This window comes from Pelodiscus sinensis, chromosome 27, assembly GCF_052426305.1.
Source record: "Pelodiscus sinensis isolate ZL-2025 chromosome 27, ASM5242630v1, whole genome shotgun sequence".
Lineage (NCBI taxonomy): Eukaryota > Metazoa > Chordata > Testudines > Trionychidae > Pelodiscus > Pelodiscus sinensis.
Genome location: NC_143078.1, coordinates 498368 through 508716, shown reverse-complemented (window position 1 = coordinate 508716; position 10349 = coordinate 498368). Strand labels below are relative to the sequence as shown.

Here is a 10349-nt window from a genome sequence, read left to right as displayed (position 1 = left end):
TTTGGGAGGGGATCGGACTGCACGGGGCGGAGAGGAGGTTGGGGGGGATCGGACTGCACGCGGCGGAGAGAAATTTTGGGGGTGATCAGTCTGCAGGGGGCGGGGAGGAGTTTGGGGAGGGGAGCAGACTGCACGGGGCGGGGAGGAGTTTGGAGGGAGCAGACTGCACGGGGCGGAGAGGAATTTGGGGGGGGTTCAGACTGCACGGGGCGGAGAGGAATTTGGGGGGGTTCACACTGCATTGGGCGGGGAGGAGTTTGGTGGGGGGGAGGAGACTGCAAGGGGCGGGGAGAGTTTGGTGGGGGGGAGCAGACTGCATGGGGCGGGGAGGAGTTTGGTGGGGGGGAGCAGACTGCACGGGGCTGGGAGGAGTTTGGGGGGTTCAGACTGCACGGGGCGGGGAGGAGTTTGGGGGGTTCAGACTGCACGGGGCGGGGAGGAGTTTGGGGGGGAGGGGTTGCCGCGGTGTCTTGCCCTTTGACAGCAGGCAAAGTAAGAAGCTCGTTATTTCCAGGCTCCGCGGAGCCCTCTCCCCTCCTGCCCATGGCCCCCTCATCCCGCACTCCAGGCTCCGCACAGCCCTCTCCCCTCCTGCCCCCGGCCCCCTCATCCCGCACTGCAGGCTCCGCGCAGCCCTCTCCCCTCCTGCCCATGGCCCCCTCATCCCGCACTGCAGGCTCCGCACAGCCCTCTCCCCTCCTGCCCATGGCCCCCTCATCCCGCACTGCAGGCTCCGCGCAGCCCTCTCCCCTCCTGCCCCCGGCCCCCTCATCCCGCACTGCAGGCTCTGCGGGGGAGGAGTTTGGGGGGGATCAGACTGCACGGGGGGGAGAGGAGTTTGGGGGGGATCAGACTGCACGTGGGGAGGATCAGACTGCACGGGGCGGGGAGGAGTTTGGGGGGGGATCAGACTGCACGGGGGGGAGGATCAGACTCCACGGGGCGGCGAGGAGTTTGGGGAGGGGATCAGACTACACGGGGCGGAGAGGAGTTTGGGGGGCATCGGACTGCACGGGGCGGGGAGGAGTTTGGGGGGATCAGACTGCACGGGGGGGAGAGGAGTTTGGGGGGATCAGACTGCACGGAGCGGGGAGGAGTTTGGGGGGATCAGACTGCACGGGGGGGAGGATCAGACTGCACGGAGCGGGGAGGAGTTTGGGGGGAGGATCAGACTGCACGGGGCAGGGAGGAGCTTTGGGGGGGATCAGACTGCACGGGGCGGACAGGAGTTTGGGGGGGGATCAGACTGCACGGGGCGGAGGGGAGTGTGGGGGGGATCAGACTGCACGGGGGGGAGAGGAGTTTGGGGGGGATCAGACTGCACGGAGCGGGGAGGAGTTTGGGGGGGATCAGACTGCACGGGGCGGGGAGGAGTTTGGGGAGGGGTTCAGACTGCACGGGGCGGAGCGCAGTTTGGGGGGGATCAGACTGCACGGGGCGGACAGGAGTTTGGGGGGGGATCAGACTGCACGGGGCGGAGGGGAGTGTGGGGGGGATCAGACTGCACGGGGGGGAGAGGAGTTTGGGGGGGATCAGACTGCACGGAGCGGGGAGGAGTTTGGGGGGGATCAGACTGCACGGGGCGGGGAGGAGTTTGGGGGGATCGGACTGCACAGGGCGGGGAAGAGTTTGGGGGGATCGGACTGCACGGGGCGCGGAGGAGTTTGGGGGGGATCAGACTGCACGGGGCGGGGAGGAGTTTGGGGGGGATCAGACTGCACGGGGGGGAGGATCAGACTGCACGGGGGGGAGGAGTTTGGGGGGGATCGGACTGCACGGGGCGGGGAGGAGTTTGGGGGGATCATACTGCTCGGGGGGAGAGGAATTTGGGGGGATCGCACTGCACGGGGCGGGGAAGAGTTTGGGGGGATCGGACTGCACGGGGCGGGGAGGAGTTTGGGGGGGGATCAGACTGCACGGGGGGGAGTAGTTTGAGGGGGGATCAGACTGCACGGGGCGGGGAGGAGTTTGGGGGGGAAGGGTTGCCGCGGAGTCTCCTCTCCCGAGTGGGGGCGGGGCATCAGCTGCGGACGCTGCCGTCTCTGAGGCAGGAGCCCCGCCCAGCAATGGGGAGGGGCCGGATGAGGGGGAGTAGGGAAAGTAGCCGCAGTGGCTTGTGGGAAACTGAGTGCCCCTGTCCGCAGCTCCCATCGGCCATTGCAGGGCCAGGGCAGGCCCGGCGCTGTTCGGGTGGGCGGGTGCAGCGGAAGTGACATCACAACGGGGTATTGACCAGGGAGCGACGCGGTTGGTCCCGCGCTCCTGTCACTCCAAGTGTTAGCGACGCATCCTGGGACTTGTAGTTCTCAGAGTGCGGCCTCCCGGGGCACGTCGCAGCGAGCCCCGCCCCTATCATAGCCCCGCCCCCCGGCATAGCCCCGCCCAGCGTGTTCTTAGTTCGGAATGGGGCATTTCTACCCTAAGAACAATCTTTTTTATTCGGAAATAACGGCCCTTAGCAGAGCAACAGTGCCGCTCGGTAGTCACCGGCGGTAATGCACGTGTAATTCCGTAGCGCCTCCACAGTGCCGCTCGGTGGTCATTGCGGGTAATGCACGTGTAATTCCATCGCCCCCAGCTGCTGTCCCTGCTCCGCACCCCACGTGGCCCGAGTCTTGCCCTTTGACAGCAGGCAAAGTAAGAAGCTCGTTATTTCCAGGCTCCGCGCAGCCCTCTCCCCTCCTGCCCCCGGCCCCCTCATCCCACACACCAGGCTCCGCGGGGGAGGAGTTTGGGGGGGGGATCAGACTGCACGGGGCGGGGAGGAGTTTGGGGGGGATCAGACTGCACGGGGCGGGGAGGAGTTTGGGGGGGGATCAGACTGCACGGGGGGGAGGATCAGACTCCACGGGGCGGAGAGGAGTTTGGGGGGGATCGGACTGCACGGGGCGGAGAGGAGTTTGGGGGGGATCGGACTGCACGGGGCGGGGAGGAGTTTGGGGGGATCAGACTGCACGGGGGGGAGGATCAGACTGCACGGGGCAGGGAGGAGCTTTGGGGGGGATCAGACTGCACGGAGCGGGGAGGAGTTTGAGGGGGGATCAGACTGCACGGGGGGGAGGATCAGACTGCACGGGGCAGGGAGGAGCTTTGGGGGGGATCAGACTGCACGGGGCGGACAGGAGTTTGGGGAGGGATCGGACTGCACGGAGCGGGGAGGAGTTTGGGGGGGATCAGACTGCACGGGGGGGAGGATCAGACTGCACGGGGCGGGGAGGAGTTTGGGGGGGGATCAGACTGCACGGGGGGGAGGATCAGACTCCACGGGGCGGAGAGGAGTTTGGGGAGGGGATCAGACTACACGGGGCGGAGAGGAGTTTGGGGGGGATCGGACTGCACGGGGCGGGGAGGAGTTTGGGGGGATCAGACTGCACGGAGCGGGGAGGATTTTGGGGGGGATCAGACTGCACGGGGGGGAGGATCAGACTGCACGGGGCAGGGAGGAGCTTTGGGGGGGATCAGACTGCACGGAGCGGGGAGGAGTTTGAGGGGGATCAGACTGCACGGGGGGGAGGATCAGACTGCACGGGGCAGGGAGGAGCTTTGGGGGGGATCAGACTGCACGGGGCGGACAGGAGTTTGGGGAGGGATCGGACTGCACGGAGCGGGGAGGAGTTTGGGGGGGATCAGACTGCACGGGGGGGAGGATCAGACTGCACGGGGCGGGGAGGAGTTTGGGGGGGGATCAGACTGCACGGGGGGGAGGATCAGACTCCACGGGGCGGAGAGGAGTTTGGGGAGGGGATCAGACTACACGGGGCGGAGAGGAGTTTGGGGGGGATCGGACTGCACGGGGCGGGGAGCAGTTTGGGGGGATCAGACTGCACGGGGGGGAGGATCAGACTGCAAGGGGCAGGGAGGAGCTTTGGGGGGGATCAGACTGCACGGGGCGGACAGGAGTTTGGGGAGGGATCGGACTGCACGGGGCGGAGGGGAGTGTGGGGGGGATCAGACTGCACGGGGGGGAGAGGAGTTTGGGGGGATCAGACTGCACGGAGCGGGGAGGAGTTTGGGGGGGATCAGACTGCACGGGGGGGAGAGGAGTTTGGGGGGGATCAGACTGCACGGAGCGGGGAGGAGTTTGGGGGGGATCAGACTGCACGGGGGGGAGGATCAGACTGCACGGGGCGGGGAGGAGTTTGGGGAGGGGTTCAGACTACACGGGGCGGGGAGGAGTTTGGGGGGATCGGACTGCACGGGGCGGGGAAGAGTTTGGGGGGGATCGGACTGCACGGGGCGGGGAAGAGTTTGGGGGGGATCAGACTGCACGGGGGGAGAGGAGTTTGGGGGGATCAGACTGCACGGGGCGGGGAAGAGTTTGGGGGGATCGGACTGCACGGGGCGGGGAGGAGTTTGGGGGGGATCAGACTGCACGGGGGGAGGAGTTTGGGGGGGATCAGACTGCACGGGGCGGGGAGGAGTTTGGGGGGGATCGGACTGCACGGGGCGGGGAGGAGTTTGGGGGGGATCGGACTGCACGGGGCGGGGAAGAGTTTGGGGGGGATCGGACTGCACGGGGCGGGGAGGAGTTTGGGGGGGATCATACTGCACGGGGGGGAGGAGTTTGAGGGGGGATCAGACTGCACGGGGCGGGGAGGAGTTTGGGGGGATCGGACTGCACGGGGCAGGGAAGAGTTTGGGGGGGATCGGACTGCACGGAGCGGGGAGGAGTTTGGGGGGGATCACACTGCACAGGGGGGAGGATCAGACTGCACGGGGCGGGCAGGAGTTTTGGGGGAGATCAGACTGCACGGGGGGGAGGAGTTTGGGGGGATCGGACTGCACGGGGCAGGGAAGAGTTTGGGGGGATCGGACTGCACGGGGCGGGGAGGAGTTTGGGGGGAGGGATCAGACTGCACGGGGCGGGGAGGAGTTTGGGGGGATCAGACTGCACGGGGGGGGGAGGAGTTTGGGGGGGATCGGACTGCACGGGGCGGGGAGGAGTTTGGGGGGGATCGGACTGCACGGGGCGGGGAGGAGTTTGGGGGGAGGGATCAGACTGCACGGGGCGGGGAGGAGTTTGGGGGGATCAGACTGCACGGGGGGGGGGGGAAGTTTGGGGGGATCAGACTGCACGGGGGGGGAGGAGTTTGGGGGGATCGGACTGCACGGGGCGGGGAGGAGTTTGGGGGGATCGGACTGCACGGGGGGGAGGAGTTTGGGGGGATCGGACTGCACGGGGCGGGGAGGAGTTTGGGGGGATCGGACTGCACGGGGGGGGAGGAGTTTGGGGGGATCAGACTGCACGGGGGGGAGGAGTTTGGGGGGATCGGACTGCACGGGGGGGGAGGAGTTTGGGGGGATCAGACTGCACGGGGCGGGGAGGAGTTTGGGGGGAGGGATCAGACTGCACGGGGCGGGGAGGAGTTTGGGGGGAGGGATCAGACTGCACGGGGGGGAGTAGTTTGAGGGGGGATCAGACTGCACGGGGCGGGGAGGAGTTTGGGGGGATCACACTGCACAGGGGGGAGGATCAGACTGCACGGGGCGGGCAGGAGTTTTGGGGGAGATCAGACTGCACGGGGGGGAGGAGTTTGGGGGGATCGGACTGCACGGGGCGGGGAGGAGTTTGGGGGGAGGGATCAGACTGCACGGGGCGGGGAGGAGTTTGGGGGGATCAGACTGCACGGGGGGGGGAGGAGTTTGGGGGGGATCGGACTGCACGGGGCGGGGAGGAGTTTGGGGGGAGGGATCAGACTGCACGGGGCGGGGAGGAGTTTGGGGGGATCAGACTGCACGGGGGGGGGAGGAGTTTGGGGGGAGGGATCAGACTGCACGGGGCGGGGAGGAGTTTGGGGGGAGGGATCAGACTGCACGGGGGGGGAGGAGTTTGGGGGGATCAGACTGCACGGGGCGGGGGGGAAGTTTGGGGGGATCAGACTGCACGGGGCGGGGGGGAAGTTTGGGGGGATCAGACTGCACGGGGGGGGAGGAGTTTGGGGGGATCGGACTGCACGGGGCGGGGAGGAGTTTGGGGGGATCGGACTGCACGGGGGGGGAGGAGTTTGGGGGGATCAGACTGCACGGGGGGGGAGGAGTTTGGGGGGATCGGACTGCACGGGGCGGGGAGGAGTTTGGGGGGATCAGACTGCACGGGGCGGGGAGGAGTTTGGGGGGGGATCAGACTGCACGGGGGGGAGTAGTTTGAGGGGGGATCAGACTGCACGGGGCGGGGAGGAGTTTGGGGGGGATCAGACTGCACGGGGCGGGGAGGAGTTTGGGGGGGATCAGACTGCACGGGGCGGAGAGGAGTTTGGGGGGGATCAGACTGCACGGGGCGGGGAGGAGTTTGGGGGGGGATCAGACTGCACGGGGCGGGGAGGAGTTTGGGGGGATCAGACTGCACGGGGCGGGGAGGAATTTGGGGGGATCAGACTGCACGGGGCGGGGAGGAGTTTGGGGGGGATCAGACTGCACGGGGCGGGGAGGAGTTTGGGGGGATCAGACTGCACGGGGCGGGGAGGAGTTTGGGGGGGATCGGACTGCACGGGGCGGGGAGGAGTTTGGGGGGGGATCGGACTGCACGGGGCGGGGAGGAGTTTGGGGGGGGATCGGACTGCACGGGGCGGGGAGGAGTTTGGGGGGGATCGGACTGCACGGGGGGGGGAGGAGTTTGGGGGGGATCGGACTGCACGGGGGGGAGGATCAGACTGCACGGGGCGGGGAGGAGTTTGGGGGGGATCAGACTGCACGGGGGGGAGGATCAGACTGCACGGGGCGGGGAGGAGTTTGAGGGGGGATCAGACTGCACGGGGGGGGGAGGAGTTTGGGGGGGATCGGACTGCACGGGGGGGAGGATCAGACTGCACGGGGGGGGAGGAGTTTGGGGGGGATCAGACTGCACGGGGGGGAGGATCAGACTGCACGGGGCGGGGAGGAGTTTGAGGGGGGATCAGACTGCACGGGGCGGGGAGGAGTTTGGGGGGGAAGGGTTGCCGCGGAGTCTCCTCTCCCGAGTGGGGGCGGGGCATCAGTCGCGGACGCTGCCGTCTCTGAGGCAGGAGCCCCGCCCAGCAATGGGGAGGGGCCGGATGAGGGGGAGTAGGGAAAGTAGCCGCAGTGGCTTGTGGGAAACTGAGTGCCCCTGTCCGCAGCTCCCATCGGCCATTGCAGGGCCAGGGCAGGCCCGGCGCTGTTCGGTTGGGCGGGTGCAGCGGAAGTGACATCACAACGGGGCATTGACCAGGGAGCGACGCGGTTGGTCCCGCGCTCGTGTCACTCCAAGTGTGAGCGACGCATCCTGGGACTTGTAGTTCTCAGAGTGCGGCCTCCCGGAGCACGTCGCAGCGCGCCCCGCCCCTATCATAGCCCCGCCCCCCGGCATAGCCCCGCCCAGCGTGTTCTTAGTTCGGAATGGGGCATTTCTACCCTAAGAACAATCTTTTTTATTCGGAAATAACGGCCCTTAGCAGAGCAACAGTGCCGCTCGGTAGTCACCGGCGGTAATGCACGTGTAATTCCGTAGCGCCCCCACAGTGCCGCTCGGTGGTCATTGCGGGTAATGCACGTGTAATTCCGAAGCGCCTCCACAGTGCCGCTCGGTGGTCATTGCGGGTAATGCACGTGTAATTCCGAAGCGCCTCCACAGTGCCGCTCGGTGGTCATTGCGGGTAATGCACGTGTAATTCCATCGCCCCCAGCCGCTGTCCCTGCTCCGCACCCCACGTGGCCCCAGTCTTGCCCTTTGACAGCAGGCAAAGTAAGAAGCTCGTTATTTCCAGGCTCCGCGCAGCCCTCTCCCCTCCTGCCCCTGGCCCCCTCATCCCGCAATCCAGGCTCCGCCCAGCCCTCTCCCCTCCTGCCCATGGCCCCCTCATCCCGCACTCCAGGCTCCACGCAGCCCTCTCCCCTCCTGCCCCCGGCCCCCTCATCCCGCACTCCAGGCTCCGCGCAGCCCTCTCCCCTCCTGCCCATGGCCCCCTCATCCCGCACTCCAGGCTCCACGCAGCCCTCTCCCCTCCTGCCCCCGGCCCCCTCATCCCGCACTCCAGGCTCCGCCCAGCCCTCTCCCCTCCTGCCCATGGCCCCCTCATCCCGCAATCCAGGCTCCGCGCAGCCCTCTCCCCTCCTGCCCATGGCCCCCTCATCCCGCACTCCAGGCTCCGCGCAGCCCCCTCTGCTCCTGCTTCCTCACCCCAGCCTGCACCCTGTCCATACTCTTATCCCGGGGCCCTTCCTCACCCCAGTCTGCACCCCCATTCATGGGAGCCATCAGTCCACGTTTTCCCTGCACCACATTCAGTAAAGTGTCTGATCAGGGTATGAGAGCAGCCCTGAGCCTTTGTCTCCACTCAGCAGGTTGCACCACACAGGATATGTGGATGGTCCTGGGCTTTGTACAGCACTCTAGACTGACCCCTGGACACGGCTTCTGGGTCCTAGCCCTTTGCTGTCACTCCTGCCCGAGGGCTTTGCTGGCTCCAGACTGGGTAACAGCTGGGAAACTGGCTGGGCAGTGGGCTGAGAAGATACCGTCCGAGATGGACTTGAGCTGCCTGGACGTGATTCTCGGAACACGTGAAGGGTCCTCAGCGTTCGGCCTTCCCATGGCTCTGTGTGAGTAAGAGGTGCGTGCTTTGAAATCTTCAAGCGTCCTGGCAGTATGTTTCTTCTGAGGCAGAGAGCTTCCTGCTGGGGCACGGAGCCTGGTGGCTTGGGGACTGGTGAAGGGGCAGTAGGCGGTTCAACAGAGTGTGGATAGAGATTCAAGGCCTCCTTTCACTCCCCGTTCCTGGAGTGGCAACGGGAGGGGGTGGCCGATGGTGGGAGGCTGCGGTGCGATGGTGGGAGGAGAAGCGATGCCGCGTCCTTGCGGACTGAAACGCTAAGTTGTTTGTTTTTTCCCCTCTGCTGTGTTCGGTAGCGAGCGATAAGAAGTCAACCCTCCCGGTGTCCTCCCTCCTGGGGATGGAACGGAAACGAAAACAGCGAGCTCGGGAGCTTGATCGCAGCGAGAACCGTCCGTCTGGCAGCGGAGCAGCCATCACTGACAGGGAGATAAGTGTCGGGTCTGGAAATCTCTCAGCTTACGGGGTCCAGGCTGCCAAATGTGTCACGGAGAACCTCCATCTATCAGACGCGGCTTCCTCTCCGCGCTTGCAGAACTGAGCAGCTAAAAGTGTTAGAAGCCAAATCAGAGCGGCTCGTGTGTGTGTCAGAAACGGCTACGGGGAGCCAATTGCGACGGCAGCTGTTTGTGACGTCACACCGGCCCCGGGACTGCGGCGTCATCGAGTAGCCGCTGAGAATTCAGGAGTCCATCGGCTGCTCTGTGAACCGACATGGACCGGCCTCAGCCCCACCAGCTCTGCTTTCCCTGGCTCTGCCCCCCCGTGCCTCAGTTTCCTCCTCTGCAATCACCTCATCCCCTCCCCTGGACCAGGCACCTGCCTCTCGCTCCCCAGTGGGGCCCAGGCTGCGCTTCAGCCCGGCCGGCCACTCCCGCCCGTCACCCGCAGGACCAGCCGTGGCCCCGCCCCCTAAACTGTGCCGTGGCCGGTGCTCCTGCCCAGCTCCAACCAGTCAATCTTAACGGACTGCTCTGTCAGCAAATGGGGTGTGACTAAGGGGCGCATCCTGACACTGCTGTCGGCCAAAAGGCTGTCTCTGGTGGATCTTAACGGACTGCTCTGTCCGCCAATGGAGCGTGACTCAGGGGCGTGTCCTAATGCAAATGTTGTTCCAATAAAAGCAAGCAGGATCTTATGAGAGGGATAAGGCAAAAAGCCACATTTATTGTAAAGATAAAGAATAAAGAAAAGATAGAAGCAAACAACGTTGTTTAGCTACTTAGTCCTATCACTGCTTAACCCTTATACACTTATATAGATAAATATTCAGTCAATCGTTCATCCATTCATTCAAGTTCTGTGTATTTGTTATAGTTCCCAGCCTGGAAGTTGCTTGTGACAGAATACTGGCCAGGTATTCTGTACACAAGTGATGGGAGTGGGGAGCGAAGTCCTGATCGGATGCGCATCTCAAGCTCCTGGTGGGCTGGCAGCAGAACCTTGGACTCTGACTCCATAGTCTTTTAGTCCAGTTCTTATAAGAATTTCTTCCTATGCCAGTCTATGGGAATTGCTGCATCATGCTGATGTCCAGGGTGGCTGCCAGGTGCTCGTCAGTGATCTCATCGGGTGGCAAAAATGTTTAGATTTATAATTAAACAATCCTAACAAATAATAATAATCATAATAAATCTAAACACTTCTCAAGCTTGATAACACTAAATCTAAACCCTTTCACAAGAATAAATCTAAACACTTCTATGCTTCTTCTACTTAACAGACTTCTCCTCCTTAGACTTTTGGTTGTGGGGAAAAAATTCTGGGGAGTCACTTCCACTT

At 64.7% G+C, this 10349-nt stretch overlaps 1 long non-coding RNA gene across 2 annotated transcripts; it reads left to right on the top strand.

Moving 5' to 3' along the window:
• Positions 1-6937: 6937 nt before the first annotated feature.
• On the top strand, positions 6938-10044 carry LOC149521382 (uncharacterized). Of its 2 annotated transcripts, none has more exons than XR_016347982.1 (3): positions 6938-7699; positions 8299-8567; positions 8864-10044. It is a non-coding gene; the product is annotated as an uncharacterized LOC149521382 (long non-coding RNA). The 2 variants fall into 2 exon arrangements; XR_016347981.1 differs by having other exon boundaries at positions 8296-8567.
• Positions 10045-10349: the final 305 nt, after the last annotated feature.